The 18,134-nt window shown below is 35.0% G+C and overlaps 1 long non-coding RNA gene across 1 annotated transcript; it reads right to left on the bottom strand.

The window, feature by feature from the left end:
* Nucleotides 1-10,314: 10,314 nt before the first annotated feature.
* Nucleotides 10,315-12,426, bottom strand: LOC121229555 (uncharacterized). Its single transcript, XR_005927311.1, has 2 exons — nucleotides 12,247-12,426; nucleotides 10,315-11,162 (listed from the first exon to the last, which is right to left on the bottom strand). It is a non-coding gene; the product is annotated as an uncharacterized lncRNA (long non-coding RNA).
* Nucleotides 12,427-18,134: the final 5,708 nt, after the last annotated feature.

The raw sequence follows: 18,134 nt of genomic DNA, 5'->3' as shown, positions 1-18,134 counted from the left end.
AGGGATAACAAAATGGTGCCGTGGAATTACGGGTGTAATGTGACCGTTTTGGGAAAAGAAGCAGAAAGAAATCAGGAAACGGGTTCTTACACGCGCAATGGAAAAAGATATGACGCTCAAGCAGAGTCGTCCAGGGAAGAGAATTGGAAGAAAGAACCGAGGAAAGGGAAAGCAGTAGAAGTTGAACCGTTGGTAAATGAACCAATAAAAGAAGAGGAGGCAAATGAGTTTTTGAAGTTTTTGAAACACAGTGAATACAGTGTTGTAGAGCAACTACACAAACAGCCAGCCCGCATTTCTGTATTAGCTTTACTCTTAAACTCGGAAGTACATCGGAATGCACTATTAAAGGTGCTAAACGAACATATGTGGCTGACGATATTTCGGTAACAAGCTGGATCGGCTGATCACAATATTGGTGCTGACAATTTATCTTCTTCAGTGATGATGAAATACCATCCGGAGGAAGAGGTTCTACTAAAGCCCTACATGTTACTGTCCGATGCAAAGGGTACACACTCCCGGGGGCCTTGGTTGATAATGGATCTGCACTAAATGTATTGCCTTTGTCCACTCTTAGCCGATTACCAATAGACAGTTCGCACATGAAAGCATGCCAGAGCATAGTAAGGGCATTTGATGGAACAAAAAAGGAGGTTATGGGGAGAATTGAGGTACCATTAAGGATTGGCCCAGTCACTTATGAGGTGGATTTCTTGGTAATGGATATTAAACCCTCCTACAACTGTCTATTGGGGAGACCGTGGATACACTCAGCAGGGGCAGTACCTTCATCATTACATTAGAAGGTGAAGTTGGTATCGGAGGATCGGTTGGTAACAATAGATGCAGAGGAGGATATTATCGCAATGATGACTAGCGATGCACCTTATGTGGACATCAACGATGAGGCACTAGAATGTTCTTTTCGGTCGTTAGAATTTGTGAACGCGATGTTTATTGCGGAGGGAAATAGAATTCCAGTACCGAAAATATCCAGGACCACTGAGATGGGATTGCGATTGATGGTAGGAAGAGGAGCCTTACCCGGGAAAGGATTGGGAAAATATCTTCAGGGAAGGATTGAGGCACCAATGCCGAAGGAAAAGTTTGATAGATTTGGTTTAGGGTACAAGCCAGACATGAAGCAGAAGAAGAAAGAAATAGAGAAGAGACAAGAGAGAAGAAGGGCGCGTTTGAATGGACATGAAGCTAAGTGTGAGCCTTTAACCTTTCCCCACATATCTGCATCTTTTGTGTCGGGAGGATTTATCCATTCTGAATGTGGAGTGTCCGGTAGCGGCATGGGAGGAATGTTGGAAAATGTTTATACCAACGCCATAGAAGCAACGGAAAGGAGGGCTTTGTTGGAGATCTGCCCTTATGAGCCTGGAAGCGAGCTAAACAATTGGATTGCTGAAGAAATCCCTGTAGTCTTTAGGGCTTATTCAGAGTAATGCTCAAAACATTCCTGTTGTTTGTTGGCCTAGAAACAATATGAAATTTTTTGTGAAATAGGCATGGGGCCTAAATATCATTATTTTAATGGAAATACATGTCAACGTTCATCTTGATCAGTCTTTTTTTCTTTTTATATTTTTCATTTGGTTGATTGTCTTACAAATAATTCTTTCATTTGTAATTCTTTTGCACAAACATATTCATAAATTTATATTCTTGGTATATTCTTTGATATGCCTTCATAGGTCTTCAGATATCAATGACATGAGTGACGCTGCCTCAAACACGGAGCCTATTTTTGAGCAAGAGGTGTGTTCAGAGGATCCTACGACTTTGAAAATGACGAAGATTATGATGCATCCCGGACTTGTTAAGAATGATGGAACAAGAGGATAAGCATATCCTACCTCATAGGGAATTGTTAGAATAGTAGCCTAGAGGAGGAAAGGAGGTGAAAATTAGAACTGAAATCACCGCAAAGACAAGACAAGACCTCATTAATTTGCTCCGAGAGTTCAAGGATGTTTTCGCGTGGTCGTACCAAGATATGCCTGGGCTAAGTACTAACATTGTGGTGCATCGTCTGCCCATAAAAGAGGATTGTAAACCCGTTCAACAGAAGCTCAGGAGAATGAGACCTGACATTGTGTTGAAAATAAGAGAAGAAGTCAAAAGACAATTCGACGCTGGATTCTTACAAGAGGTCAAGTATTCGGATTGGGTAGCCAACATCGTCCCTGTTCCCAAAAAAGATGGAAAGGTACGAATGTGTGTGGATTATAGGGATTTGAACAAGGCTAGTCCAAAGGACAACTTTCCACTGCCTCACATTGATACTTTGGTAGATAACACGGCGGCTATTCATTGTTTCTTTCATGGACGGTTTCTCTGGATACAATCAAATAAAGATGCATCCTGGAGACATGAGAAAAACCACATTCATTACCTATGGGAACATTCTGTTACAATGTAATGCCCTTCAGATTGAAGAATGCGGGAGCAACGTATCAAAGAGCTATGGTGACTTTGTTTCACGACATGATGCACAAGGAGATTGAAGTCTATGTTGACGATATGATCGCGAAGTCTAGAACGGAAGAAGAGCATGTTCAGGTCTTGAAAAGGTTATTTTTGAGATTAAAAAAATTTCAGCTTAAGCTTAACCCGGCCAAATGCACGTTTGGAGCCAGATCAGGGAAGTTGTTAGGCTTCATAGTTAGCAAAAAGGGGATCGAGGTTGACCCAGACAAAGTAAAGGCAATACGAGATTTACCTCCCCCGCGCACTCAGAAGGAGGTTCGAGGTTTCCTAGGGAGGCTGAATTACATTGCTCGGTTCATCTCACAACTGACAGAGAAATGTGATCCAGTATTCTGGCTCTTAAAGAAACATAATCCGGGTGAATGGGATGAAGAGTGTCAGAGGGCTTTCGATAGGATAAAGCAGTACTTGGCTAATACTCCAGTCTTATCACCTCCAAGTCCAGATAGGCCATTGATATTGTATCTGACAGTGTTGGAGAATTCCATGGGGTGCGTATTGGGCCAACATGATGAGACGGGAAAGAAAGAAAGGGCAATATACTATCTCAGTAAGAAATTTACCGATTGCGAAATGAGGTACTCATCAATTGAGAAGTTGTGTTGTGCTCTAATCTGGGCAACCCGAAGACTGAGGCAGTATATGTTGTATCACACGACTTGGTTGATTTCAAAGTTAGATCCTTTAAAATATATGATGGAATCGACTGCTTTGAACGGGAGAATGGCTAGATGGCAGATATTGCTCTCAGAATTTGATATAGTATATGTCAGTCAGAAGGCCATAAAGGGAAGTGCAATAGCCGATTTCCTAGCTAGTAGAGCCTTGGAGGACTATGAGTCTTTGAATTTTGATTTTCCAAACGAGGACTTGATGTATGTGGCGAATACTGAAGAAAATCCTCAAATGGATCACGTATGGAAGTTAAATTTTGATGGAGCCTCAAATGCTACGGGTAATGGAATTGGGGCAGTCTTGGTATCCCCAAGTGGAGATCATTATCCTGTTGCTAGCAAGTTGGACTTCGATTGTACAAATAACATGGCAGAATATGAAGCATGTATTATGGGCATTCGTGCAGCCATTGAACGGAACATCAAAGTACTGAGAGTATACGGGGACTCAGCGTTGGTGATATACCAACTCAAAGGGGAGTGGGAGACTAGAGATCCTAAGCTAATCGGTTATAGAAAACTAGTTCTTGAATTGGCTGAGGAGTTTGACGATATCACCTTCTATTACCTCCCACGGGAGGAAAACCAAATGGCTGATGCATTAGCTACTCTAGCTTCGATGATTCAGGTGAATAGACTTGAGGCAATGAGGCCTGTTCAGATGAGTATCTCTGAGACCCCGGCTAATTGTTGCAATATTGAGAAGGAGGGAAAAGATGATTGTCCTTGGTATCGGAGTATCTTACAATATGTGAAGAATCGGGAATACCCTGATCAAGCGACAGAGAATGACAAAAGAACTCTGAGAAAGATAGCCATTGAATATGTCTTAGATGGAGAAGTGTTATATAAAAGAAGGAAGGATCAAGTACTGTTAAGATGTGTAGATGCGGTAGAAGCCAAGAAAATTTTGGAAGAAGTCCATGAGGGTATTTGTGGGACGCACGCCAGTGGTTTCACGATGGCCAGACAGATCATGAGATTTGGGTACTATTGGCCCACCATGGAAGGAGATTGCATTGATCATGCCAGGAAGTGCCACAAATGCCAAATTTACGGAGACAAAATACACGCGCCTCCTTCACCTCTTCACGTCATGACCTCTCCTTGGCCGTTTTCCATGTGGGGTATGGATGTTATTGGGCCAATATCACCAAAGGCTTCTAATGGGCATCGCTTCATCTTCGTAGTAATTGATTACTTTACCAAGTGGGTGGAGGCTGCTTCATATGCAAATGTCACAAAAGCAGTAGTCAGCAAATTCTTGAAGAAGGAGATCATTTGTCGATATGGGATGCCTGAGAGGATCATATCCGACAATGCGATGAACTTGAATAATAGCACAATAGCTGAAGTTTGTAGCAAATTTAAAATTAAGCATCATAACTCATCGCCGTATCGTCCCAAAATGAATGGTGCAGTGGAGGCGGCCAATAAAAACATTAAAAGGATTGTGGAGAAAATGACTGAAACCTACAAGGATTGGCATGAGAAGTTATCATTTGCTCTCCTTGCCTATCGAACATCTGTTAGAACTTCTACTGGGGCAACGCCTTTTTCTCTGGTTTATGGAATGGAGGCAGTATTACCCATTGAAGTTGAAATCCCTTCTCTACGGGTGTTATCTGAGCTACAATTGGATGAAGCCGATTGGATCCAATCTCGGTACGATCAGTTGAACCTAATAGAAGAAAAGAGGCTAAGAGCTATTCACCATGGGCAAATGTACCAAAAACGAATGATGCGAGCCTATAATAAAAAGGTTCGCCCCCGAGAATTTCGTGAAGGGGACTTGGTACTAAAAAAGATTCTTCCTATGCAAAAAGATTTTAGAGGAAAATGGATGCCGAATTGGGAAGGCCCTTATGTTGTAAAGAAAGCCTTTTCTGGTGGAGCTTTGATCCTATGTGAGATGGATGGCAAAAGTTTACCAAATCCGGTAAACGCAGACTCCGTCAAGAAATACTTCACGTGAAAGAAAGGGGAACCAAAGTGAAAACCCGTAAAGGGCGCTTTGCTTCCTAAAAAAAAAAAAACTTTGGAGAGGCTAAGGTGGAAACCCGTAAAGGGCACTTTGAGACCAAAGAGGGCTTGAGTCGAAAACCCGAAAAGGGCGACTCAAGTATTGGGCAGGATTGGAACATCAGGACTTGAGCGGATCAAATTTTGATCAGGGGCATATGATGATCTTGCTTTACCAATAAGAAAGGATATGCAACATCTTGGAACATTGACAGAGTATTGCAGATCTCCTGAACACATGTCAAACTTAGAAGGGTCTTCGGAAAGTTTGTACAGAGAAACTCAAGCGGCGATAACTGGGGCACCTAGTTCTTAGGTGTATTCTTGAAAATACATTTTTATTTTCTTTCTTTCTTCCTTTCCTTTTGTGAAAACGTACATTCTCAATCCACTTCTTTGTTACCTTTCTTTCGCCATCTTTGATGTTTTATTTGAGTTATAATCAGAACTAGCTTTATTCTTATCCATTGTTATGATCTTTTTGCAAACATGTTGCATAGGAATAATGATTAACGAACTAATAAAACTTTCAGGAAAGAAGTTTTGCACATTACTCTGGAAAATTTCTAAATAATATAGGGACCTGAAACATGACTAATGTTTAGAACACGCCAATTTTAAAGGTTGGAAATCTAGGAAGGAAGAGTCTAAATTAAAGACTATCCTTTCAGATTTTGTCGTCTAAACATTGATTGAACAAAATGACAAGCTGTCGTGTTAATTACAAAGCTTAAATGAACAAGCAAGCAATGATCATCAGGCAATAGGAAGAGGTTACCTCGGAGAAAAGAGCCTTCACTTGCTCATAAGACTTTCGTACGACACCTTGAAATGGTGTAGGAAACCAGAACGGTTCAGATCCTACATCCCCGAATTGTGATAAAAGAGGACAAAGGAAAAGCCACATATTTCTACCCTTAGATTACTGTGAGAGAATGATGGCACAAATCTTGGCGTCCCAGTGGATATAACTTTGAGGTTTACAATGGGGACAGTCTGGCTAAATGTTTCTTCAGAAAAATCAGTCAAGCGAGAAGGCATTGTAGCACATCAGTCACAAAACCTTGATAAACTTCGAGTAGTGATAACCTAAGCGAGATCATTCTCGGAAAAATAAAATTCTGCATTCATGCAAACACCATTCACATATGTCTAGTTAGGAGCATTTGTTTCATTTTGATCATGTCATCCTAATCATTAGGCATAATTAGGTTTATTATACAGGTCTTATCTCCCTGAGATTACAGTGGAACAGACCAAAGAATTTCAGATCTTATCTCCCTGAGATTACAGCGGAGTAGATCAAGGATAGTAATCCTATCTCCTTGAGATTACAATGGAGCGGATTAAAGGATCTTATCTCTCTGAAGTTACAGTAGAGAAGATCACATCAGGTCTTATCTCCCTGAGATTACAGTGGAACAGACCAAAGAATTTCAGATCTTATCTCCCTGAGGTTACAGTGGAGCAGATTGAAGCCAGAGATCTTATCTCCCTGAGATTACAGTGGAACAGACCAAAGAATTTCAGATCTTATCTCCCTGAGGTTACAGTGGAGCAGATTGAAGCCAGAGATCTTATCTCCCTGAGATTACAGCGGAGCAGATCGAAGACACTATCCTATCTCCCTGAAGTTACAGTGGAGCGGATTAAAATAAGAGATCTTATCTCCCTGAGATTACAGCGGAGCAGATCGAAGACACTATCTTATCCCCCTGAAGTTGCAGTGGCCCAAGTTGAAGATATGAGTCCGATCTCCCTGAAGTCGCAGTGGAGCGGGTCAAAATGATGGACCTTACCCCCTGAAGTTACAACAGAATGGATTGAAGTTACAAGACATATCTCTCTGAAGTTGCAGTGGAGTGGATTGAAGCAACACGACACATTGGATTGGAATGAAACTACTTGAAGAAGAGAAGCGTCAAGAGAAGTCGAGACTCGACGAGACCGGGCGAAATTGGGCTTTCTTAGTCTTTGCTCTGTTATCGTTACACGACAACGAGCAAAGAGGGGCAGCTGTACAAGCCCAATCTGAACTCACCAGCCCAAACCCAAGACCCATTACAAGACAGCCCAATTAGCCTAACCCAATCAGCCCAATTGGCAGAGCCCAAACGGCCCAATAAGCCCAACCGGCCCCAAACCCAGTCAGACTAGGGCGGAATCCCTGGCCAAGCCTAGAGCCGTGCCCATCCCTCTGCCATCGCTTTGTCCCATCGGCCACCTGCCCCAGACCTACCGCCACTCCTCTGGTAGCCACCAACTCTGCCGCCCTCGTCACATCATCTGCAAAGAGGATGGCAAACACGCAAGCAGAAACGAAGACAAACTTTTTCTCTTCTTTCTTTCGGCTATAAAAAGCCGGATCTATTATGTAGGAGAGGATTTTTTTTTTCAATTCTGGAAAAGACAGTGGATATACAAATATTACAATCTTAACAGAGGGAATATTTTAAACACCACTAACATCAGAGAATATCAAGAAATCGAAGAACAAAAAACTGAAAAGAAGGTTGACCTATTTTTCTTTCTTTCGATTCTGTTTCTTTCATTTTCATATAATAAAAGAGTAAAAGGAATTCGTCGGAGCCTCTGACGGTCGTGGATCCCTCACCATCGCCGGAATCGGACCTAGAAGGAAGCCGAAAGCCTCCTCCCTTCGGTGTATCTACGTCTCGGTGGCATGGCCTTTAAAAGGCGTCTGAAGCCCGACTGAAAAATCCCCTTTGAGTGATGGTGGCCACCGGTCCCGGTGGTGGAGCGATGACGGCAAGGATGGGCTTCTTTTGAAACCCTAGCAGAGCTCAAATAAACAAAAGGGGGGGTGTTCTAAAATTTCGGAGGAAAATGAAGCAAAAAATGAAATTTTTATTTAAATAATGAAGTGAAACGGTGCCGTTTGGCACCTGGAGCACCAATGTCTAAACGGTGTCGTTCGATCGACTATACCCGCGTGTTGGCCCGACCCGACCCGGAGGATCCGCGTTTTTTAGTTTTTGGATTAATTGCGCGCGCAGTCCCCCTGATTTTGCAATGTATTATAATTTGATCCTTTTTCGTTGTTTTCTCTTATTTTTAATTTAGCCCTGCAATTTTATTTTTGTTGCGAGTTGGTCCACTGCTGCGCTGTGTTTTGGGGGCTTTGGGTTATTTACTATTTTGATCCCCCTCTTTCGGCGCGTCACAATTTAATCCTCTTTACTCTTTTTTATTTCGATTTTGCCCAATACTTTTGTTTTTTATTGCTATTTAGTCCATCTGTTTTATTTTTGTATCTTATTTTTTTACTCATCTATTCATTATTATATTTCTATATTATATTATTATTTTTGTATTATTATTATTATCGTTATTATAGTTGCTCTTATATATACACGTATATTTCTTTTATATATAAATATATTTTTCTATATATTTACATGCATACTTTTTGTACTATATATACATATACACTTATTTTTATACTTTGTGCATGCATATATGTTCATAATAATCGTACATATTTCTAATCTTCGTAAATAGTACATATTTTTACATACATATATTTGTATTACTTCTATTTTCATAATTTTTATGTATATCTATACACATATATATTTTTATGAATATATACACATACTTATGTGTCCCTTTTTTTATATATATGTAAATCTCCATATATTTTACATATGCATATAAATTCATATTTTATATATTTTATAATACATACACGTACGTATACTTTCATATTTTATAATTCTCGCATACATACATACCTATATCTATAAATATTATAATGTTATTCATTAATCATTGTTTCATTTGATGGTAATTTATTCATTTATTTACATGCTCTTTATTATTTTACATAAGTGCTTTATTTATTTTATTTTATTTTATTTTATAATGTTTCACATGTTATTGATTTGTTTTTTATTTATTTTATTTAGTTGTTATGGCCTGTATTATTTTTATATACATTTTCGTATCTATCATGGTATTACCACGCATATCGATAATGGAATTAGTTTCCATCCCTTTTTTATAACGACTATATATGTTGTTTTGCTCGGTATGACAAAATTTGTTTTTTTAAAGATGGCATTTCGTGTTTAGATTCGTGAGGATCGTACCCTAACTTACTGGGTTTCAATTTTCACGATAAATCTAAATGCACGAATCCTTTTAAACTCAAATTTTAAATGATCTCGGGATTAAAAAAAATCGCGTCCTAACTTACTGGTCGTGATCTCGTTTTTAAAATCCGATATGGCTAAAATTTTTTAAATAAGTATTTTTCATTCGCGTATCGGGAATTCGAGACATTGTGTCCTAAGTTACTGGATATGATTCTCTTTCTCGAATAACGTGAAATATGTTTCTTTTCCAATTTTTTTATTTTATTTTAACACGAGGATCGTATTTTTAATTTTTCCAAGGTTCTCAATTTTTGACATTAAGACATTAAATAATCAACTAGGTACCAATTTTGGGCGTATCGAGGGTGCTAATCCTTCCTCGTGCGTAACCGACTCCCGAACCCGTTTTTCTGAATTTCGTGGACCAAACTTGTTGTTTTAATAAAATCAAACCGTTTATTAAAAACAACCCCTCTTCGAGGTGATCCAATCGCACCTCATAAAAAAAAGAGGATTGGTGGCGACTCCCGTTTCTTTTTTCAAAACCCAAGTCAACCCCGTTTTGTCAAAAAAATGGTGTCAACAATTCCATTACTAGATAATTAAGAAGAAAAAAGCAAGATGTTGGGGTCCCTGGGCAGGCAAGGGGCAGCCAATCTTTCACCTGTGACTTGGAAATATATACATACATACATAAGTACATTATTTTGCTTTGGCAGTTATGCGTCCTTCATTAAGCTTGTGTAGTCCAGGGAGGAGACATTTGAATTACATATTTCACATTCAAAGGACAATTCGTACGCTCTAATGTCCAAAATAAATTCTTCCCCCAAGCCTGGGACCCCATATTTTGCTTAGCATTTTCATTTTCATTTCATTTCAGTAAAGAGTTTAATTTGTTTCCTTTTCTTATGATGTCTCATCTTAAAAACTAGTTTGATTAAACCTCAAGTTGAATTCAGTTTTTAAACAAAAGTAGTCAAAATATGAAGAAGTGATTGCAATCTCTGGAATTCAAACTTCATTAGATGTATACTCTTTTGCTCATTACTGCCTTTACAACTTGTAAAAGCAAACATGGGAAACACAAACAAGATTAACGAATCCTACTTACTGAGGCCACACATCAACAATACAAAACCGACCTCCCAAGACCAAAGTTAACAAACAACACTGCAGAAATGACCACCCATAAAGTACTACAAAACATACTCAAAACCACATAGCATACACATGAAATCTGACATTATAAATCAACTCACCACCAAGCCTTAAACATACTAGTTCTATTAGATGTATACTCTTAAGAATAATTTTTTCTAACTTAATCAATGTTCCCATTTTGATCCCAACATTTCTTGATTTCATTTATAAAGTGTTATAAGTTTAAAAATTTATATACAAATATGTTTGGTTCTCATGAATTTTGAATAATAACATATTCATCCTCAACCAGTTGAAAGAAAGTATTGAGATAGCAGTATTAAGATAACAAGATGAACTAACTAATAAGTGTCGAATGTAATTATAAAGAGTCTTGTAATCTTATAAATGGAATTTAAGTTTCAACCTTAATTAAATTATACGATTTTTGATTATCAAAATATAATTTTAATATGTATTAATTTATAATTCCATTATTTTTGAAGGGGTTAAATAGAAATTTTTTCATACTTGAGGTCAAAGTGAAATTTTATCATAAATTAGTTTATATTTTTATTATGTATAGAGGAATTAAACTAAAAATTTTAATTTTTAGAGAGGCCAAAGCCCGTGCTAGCTCCCTTAGTGTTGCCTTTGGTTGAGATGAACAACCACAAATCCTAAGAGAATTAATCTTCATGAACTGTAAAACGAACAAAAAAAAATATCTTAATCAACCAAGAAAAATAAAATATTATTTTATTATAAAATAAAAAATATAAATAATATTTATTTTTTGAAAATTACAACTAGGGTGGGTAAAATCTAATTTCATTCTAATAAATTGATTAAATTTTAAATTAAATAATTCAAGTTATTTTAATTTTTGATTCTTTTCAAATAAATAGTTTGAGTTAAATAGTTGAACTCGATTTTGGAATGTACAACTTAAGTTATTAGAATAATCTATATAATTAACTATAATTCAATCCTACTTTTTGTGGACAGGTTTGATTTAGTAAATACTATCAATGATTCGATTGAGCTAATTGAGAAGATTCATAAATACTAGTTTTGAATGATCGGATTAATCACCTAATTAGTATACTTTTATTATCTAAATCGTAAATAAAATTCCTTTTTTTCTTTTCAAAATTTCTAAAACTTTCTCTTATTTCTTTTTTAAAATCACAAGTTGTATATTTATTATTATAGCTAACAAATGGTTATATTTTTTAGTCTCAGGTATGTGGCTTTTACATTATTGTCAAACGATTATTTTATTTAAAATCGTACTTCCCATTCTATTGATATTCTTCACTCTTTTTCTTTGGTGTTGCTTTCAAACACACAAATTTGTTAAATGATCCTCACACTTTCTCAAAGAGAGACAAATTATCATCATTTCACTTTCATGCAGCTAAATAAATCATAAATATGGGATAAGTTTCAACAATTTAATTTCTTGGGGACTGATCCTCCATGAATTATCTAGGGATCAAGCTATAAAATTTTCATGAGAATCAGATCCAAATGTGTTTAAAAATCTAGGATTTCGTGTTTGAACCATGGAGTTTAGTTTATCATACTTAACTGGACAGTAGGAGAAGAAAATAAAATAAAATAAATTTAACATATGAAGCAATGAAAAATAAAAACCCTACAAAACTCATGCAGAAGATGTTCAAACACAAGAAAACCCAACAAAACATACATGTACTTGTAATAGAGTTTTTGTTTCCTAAGAAGAAAAGCAAAATTCAAAGTTGATTGTAATCATCACTTACTTGATTCTTTGATGAATTTATAATCGAATTTTTCTTCCAAGGCATAATATATGAAGCTACCAAAGGAAAAATCCGAAGGGATAGCATGATCCAAAATTGTGAATGAAGAAAAATAAAGGATCAATGCGATCCCTTTGGATGCCTCCTCTAGCTGCCAGCTTCTCTTCTCTCAAAACACCTTTTTCTCTCTATCTCTGGTTTGAGAGGGGGAGAGACCTTAAATATAATAGAAAATTTTATTTTGAGTTTTATTTATATAAATTCGGAGATGTTAAATTATCAAAGAAAACGTATACATTTTATTTTATTTTTTAAAAAAGAGAGAATATATTTCATTTTCGGAGCAACCAAACACATGCAAAAGGTTTTAACTAGGAGTGGGTCAGCTATCCATTCTTAGAAATTCCCAACAACTTAGGTGGGTAAGTAATAATAATTTTATTTGTTATTTGCCTATTTTAATCAAGGTTTGTGGTCCATTCATGTTCCTTCTCTTACATCAAAAACTCTTTTATTTATCATCTTGTCATTAATACAAAATTTTAAAAATAAAATAGAACTTGATTATTAGTTTAGGGTTTACCTTAATCCCCACATGATCAATTTCGTGTCACTCAGAAATTTATAATTTTATCATATATAAGTGAAGTTTTAGCTTATTGTGTCAGTTTTAGTGCAGCTGCTGTCTCCAAGTCTTATCATTATCTAGTTAGTTCCTTACAAGAAAAAGTGAGAATTGTTGTGTTTCCATTGTGATGATTTTCTAACCCTTCGCACGGTCAAATAAAAAGATTTCTTATTTCTCTTTATAGACATTATTTTTTTTTTGTTCATAATCAATCCTATTCAAGGTCGTGGTATATCAGTCATCTTTATGCCACGATATTTTTTGGAGTAAGATTGAGGTGCTTAATATCCACTAAGCAGGCATAGAGTTTTAGGATATCTGTATGATTTAATTATGAGGGGTGTGCAACAACATTAAAGGGTATAATTTCTCCAGAAATAAATAAGAAGCATATGAGGGGTCTCTCAATTGACCTCTCCAGATCATCATGATGTATGGTGCTAGATATTGTCCAAACAATTGAAGCATAGTGGACCACATGCAAAGTGCACCCTTTTTATTTTTCCATGTTGCTATGCTGTAAAGACCCCACCAACCAAAAATATTTACTCCCTCCATGCCTCAAAGCTTTCATATACGGAAGTAGGGTTTCTGCTAAATTTTTGATTTGGATAAGAAAGTCTGAATATTGATAATGAAGTAAAATGGATGAAGCCGAGACAGACTATGGAAACCTATGAACTCTTTAATAATATATATATGGAATTTGGGTTTCTATATTTCTTTAATTATTATCTATATTCATAGTGACAATATTGTTTTAATAGGCTTTATTTTTCCAATTATCAGCTTCTTTCGACGTTGTGCTTGGTTTTTGAGAGACTGTTGTGGTGATTTGAATAGTTGTTTTATCTTATAATAAAAATTTAAATCAACAATGTTTGAATAAAATGAAAATGTACTTCAGCGCACTTGAATTCATGTTCTTCTACGCTAGCAACAATACCGATGCTAATGAAACTAAAACTCAACCAGCATATACAAATATATTTAATTCTTTTAAAAAATATATAAGATAATACATTTGGATTGAGTTTGAAATTTGAAATCATTAATTTTACTTAAATACTATTTTAAGTTGAATAAAATTTGTTTCAGACAGTGAAATAGACAGGAACACTATTTATTGATAAAGAAAATATATAAGATGTTGAATTAAACTAATTACTATCGACAAATTAAGAGTTTTGAGCCTTAGTAATATTTCAATATTAAATTTATTTATAATTTTGAATTGTTATGCTTTCTATTCATTTGAAATTATCATCTGGTGGTCCTACAACTTCTAATCTGTACACAACTATTCTTTTTATTGAATGCATGAAGTTTGGACCACATATCCACTGGAATATCATTATTCTTTCTAAGATGAAAAACAAATTTCATTGCTTCTTCTGCCCCATAATTTGAACCAGATGTAGCAAAATATTAATTCACTAATACTAACATAGTAAATGATCCTTGTCACACACACATTTAAATATATATTATATCTTTTCTTTCAGCTGTCATCACTTTGATTTTAATGATACTCTAGCTAGCTCTAAGATTATGTTATTTGGCTTAGGTATAAGGGCTAAATACAGGTATTCAAGATTTTTATTTATTTGGAAAATCACTGATACACCATATCTTATATTCATGTTTGGATATAAATACTTGGAAAAAAATGAGCAAACCCTAAAAATAAAGTGTATGATAAAGAGAGGGGGAGGGGTTTATAAATGATAAGGTAAGGTATTCAGAGGTACTCATTTGTTGGTTTTGTGAATGGCACATGGGATCTCAATTAGGAGGGTCTTTCATATATATAAAAGGACAATTCAATTAGTGCTAAGGGACATTGCCCCTACCCTACCCTACCCTACCCTACCCTCTCTATCCCTATATCTTTCAATGTGGTGTGCCTTGTGCAAGTGGGACATTGAGTGCATATCAAAATTAGGGTTTTTTGGGACCCTCAATTACTAAGGGACTTAAGAAGGGATTTTTTCCTTCTTGCTCATTATCTTGTCTCTAGCCTCTCTCTATATAATTTTGAATATTGAAGGTGGCCCTAGATGTTGTCGTTATCAATCATTTTATTGGCCATATGTGTTACTTAGGGAGTTAGGTTTGAATAATCATTTGGTTCCCTATAACAACATGAGAATTAATTTCTGATTCTAATATGTTTGTCCAAATGTATTTTTCTTTACCACCACTAACAGTAATCGTAATTTTATCATTATTCAAAGAGTATAGAATCTCCATGACTAAAAATGCTAACACAAAAAAGTAAAAAACCACCTATTAAGAAGCCCATTAGATATCAAAGTCTGGTTTAGGACATAAGACCAAAGCCCAACTAAAGGCACAAATTTGTGGAGAAAAACCCCTAAAATGAAAGCCCATTTGCGCAAGGGCAAAAAGTGATTATGATGATAGAAGTTTACTTTACTGAACTTTGTTAAAAATTTTAAATTACAAAAACTATAATAATATATATATAACTAATTTATGAGATTTACACCTCATTTTTAATAAAACTTATAAATATAATTCAATTTGTATTTGGACATCATAGGTTAATTGGATGAATAATAATTACACTCTCTTGTTATTACAAGGAATTCTAATCCCCTAAATGTGTTTCACTAATAGACAATAATTACATAGTATTTTCTTATGTTTTGGTAGTATAAATTGTAATTACATGATTGTATAATCCTAAATTTTAAAAACATATTAATTATTATAAAAATTATAAATAATACTTGAGAAAAAAATTCTCTAAATAAGTAACAAAATTTAAAATCAAACCATTGTATATAATACATTTGTCCGAAAAAAAAAAGCATGTGACAATATGATTGCTAGTAAAATTAACAAGAAAAATAAACCTTATAAGTAATTTCATCTAATTACTCTATCACTCCATATTTGTTGAGTTATTCTCTCTTTAATATTAAACACATACTCATTGCTATTATTGATAGATCATTTGCCAAGTATAAATAATTAATAATAAATACCATATAATTTAATATAAATAATTTGTAGTAAATACTATGTAATTTAGTTAACTATGTAGTAGGTCAAAATGCATGAGAAATTATCTCTCATCAATAGAAATTTCTAATTATTTAAACCATATTAGTAAAATAATATATAAATATATTTTAAAATATATGTATATATATCCTAAAATTAAAATAGTAGTATTGTATAAAAATATCTTTTCTAACTTAAATCATGAACATTCATGTTTGAAAAGTCATAAGATAATTGAATTTGACTATAATTATTTGTAATTACTTCAATTCTCGTCGGCCCCGAAGAATTGGAAAGTGTAATTCGGTGCTTCAAATACATTCAATTTAGTAGAACCCACTAATTACAAAGGTCACTCAAGCATGCCACAAGTGTGTAATTACAAGCAATTGCACCCAAATCGAATTACTAGGCGGCTTTTCAAACACACCCTAAAGATTATTTTTCATTTAATGAAATATGATTAATATATTTTTGATATAAAATTTAAAAATTTTATTGAAATAATATATTAACCGAAATTTATTATTTTTATTTCATTTTAGAAAATAATTTGACTAAAATTTGAGATAAAAGGTTGTTAAAGAAATCTAAATTAGTAAAGAGTGTGTTTCATAATTTATGATTGTTGTTGTTATAAATAAAAATTGTTATATAGGGTAAAAAAAATAAAAGACCAATTCTACAATAAACTTGGTTGTTATAATGAAATATTGTTATAAAGGATAATTTTCATAGAGAGGGCTAAGTGTACAATAAAAGCCAACCACAAAACCCTAAACATCAAGGGTTAAAACATTAATGGATACTAAGCCATGACTTTCATTTTGTAACAACCTGTTTTCAGCGGTATTAGAAACAGTGGTTTCAAGACCACAATTTCGACTAGTGAGTTAGTTTTATTATTTATTTAATGTTTATAAGGTTGAGTGAATGTTGTATAAAAATTTGATATGTTAATTTTATTGTTTGGTCATTTAATTAAGTAAAAAGGATAAAATTGTAAAAGTTGCAAAAATAAGCCATCAATAGTTCACGTGTTAAATGGTTATAAAAACATGAATTGAGGGCTCTATATGGTGATTAGGCTATAAGTGGTTTAGTGGACGGTTTGAGTAAGGTAAATCTTGAAATTTCATTTAAGTTAAAAAGGTAAAATGGTAAATAAGCTAATATGTATAAACCAAAACTAAGAAGAATATGTCATCTTCCTCACTTTGGTTTTTAGCAACCGAAAACCACAATTGTTAAACTCTCTAAGGTTCGCCATGTAACACCCAAAACCCGGCCTAAAAGTTTAGACTGAATCCCGAATGTCACATTGGTCCAAGAAGTAACAGTAGTTAAAATTTTCAAGACAAGTACTCAAGTCAAACTAGAACATTTAATCATTTAAAACCCAAACGGTAGAATTACAATTGAATTAAACATATGTAATGGAACCAAATAAACGATTAAAAATTTAAACGAAACATGTACCACAGCTTTATCAAATCTTATTGTTCAAAAATCGTTTAACTAAATATAAACTGAAAATATAAACCGATAACCATTTATTTCCACTGAGATTGTCTGAGACCTCCGCACACCGAGTCCAGCATCAGAATTCAAAAGTGTACCTGAAAAGGAAACATTAAGAGGGGGTGAGCTATTCAAGCTCAGTGTGAGTTCGAATCAAAACTAAAAACAAATCACGGAGTTCAAAACAAATATCACATCAGATTCACAGAAATAAACTAAGTTAAAAAGAGACTCAGAACTCACGTCCCAATAGAACATAACACTCAAGCACCCTAATTCACAAATAGACACTCGGTCACAAGAGAATTTAGCTAAATAGAAAACAGTCAGATAGTCATACACTCAGAACACTCAGATCAATGCGTGTGAAAGCAATCAGATGATAAAACCCACCCACCCATCCAGCCAACACACCTCTCCGTCCCCCGAACACACCCCATAAGAGTTGTTTAAGCTCATCCAACCAACACACCACTTAGAACCTCGAGGGCCCATCCAACCCTACACACCACATATATGGACCAAGCCACTCAGATATTAATATGCAGCAGAGCTGGCGTATATGCTGTACAGTGCAATGCGGTAATCCGCAGTACAGTCCTGTTGCAGTTATACTACCAGATCAAAAAATGGTACATAGTATAGACAACGTACATACGGTACATTGCGATGCGGCAAATTGCTATACCGGTAAATTACAATTTAA

This window comes from Gossypium hirsutum, chromosome A05 (genome assembly GCF_007990345.1).
Source record: "Gossypium hirsutum isolate 1008001.06 chromosome A05, Gossypium_hirsutum_v2.1, whole genome shotgun sequence".
Lineage (NCBI taxonomy): Eukaryota > Viridiplantae > Streptophyta > Magnoliopsida > Malvales > Malvaceae > Gossypium > Gossypium hirsutum.
This window is presented reverse-complemented; position numbering and strand designations above follow the sequence as displayed.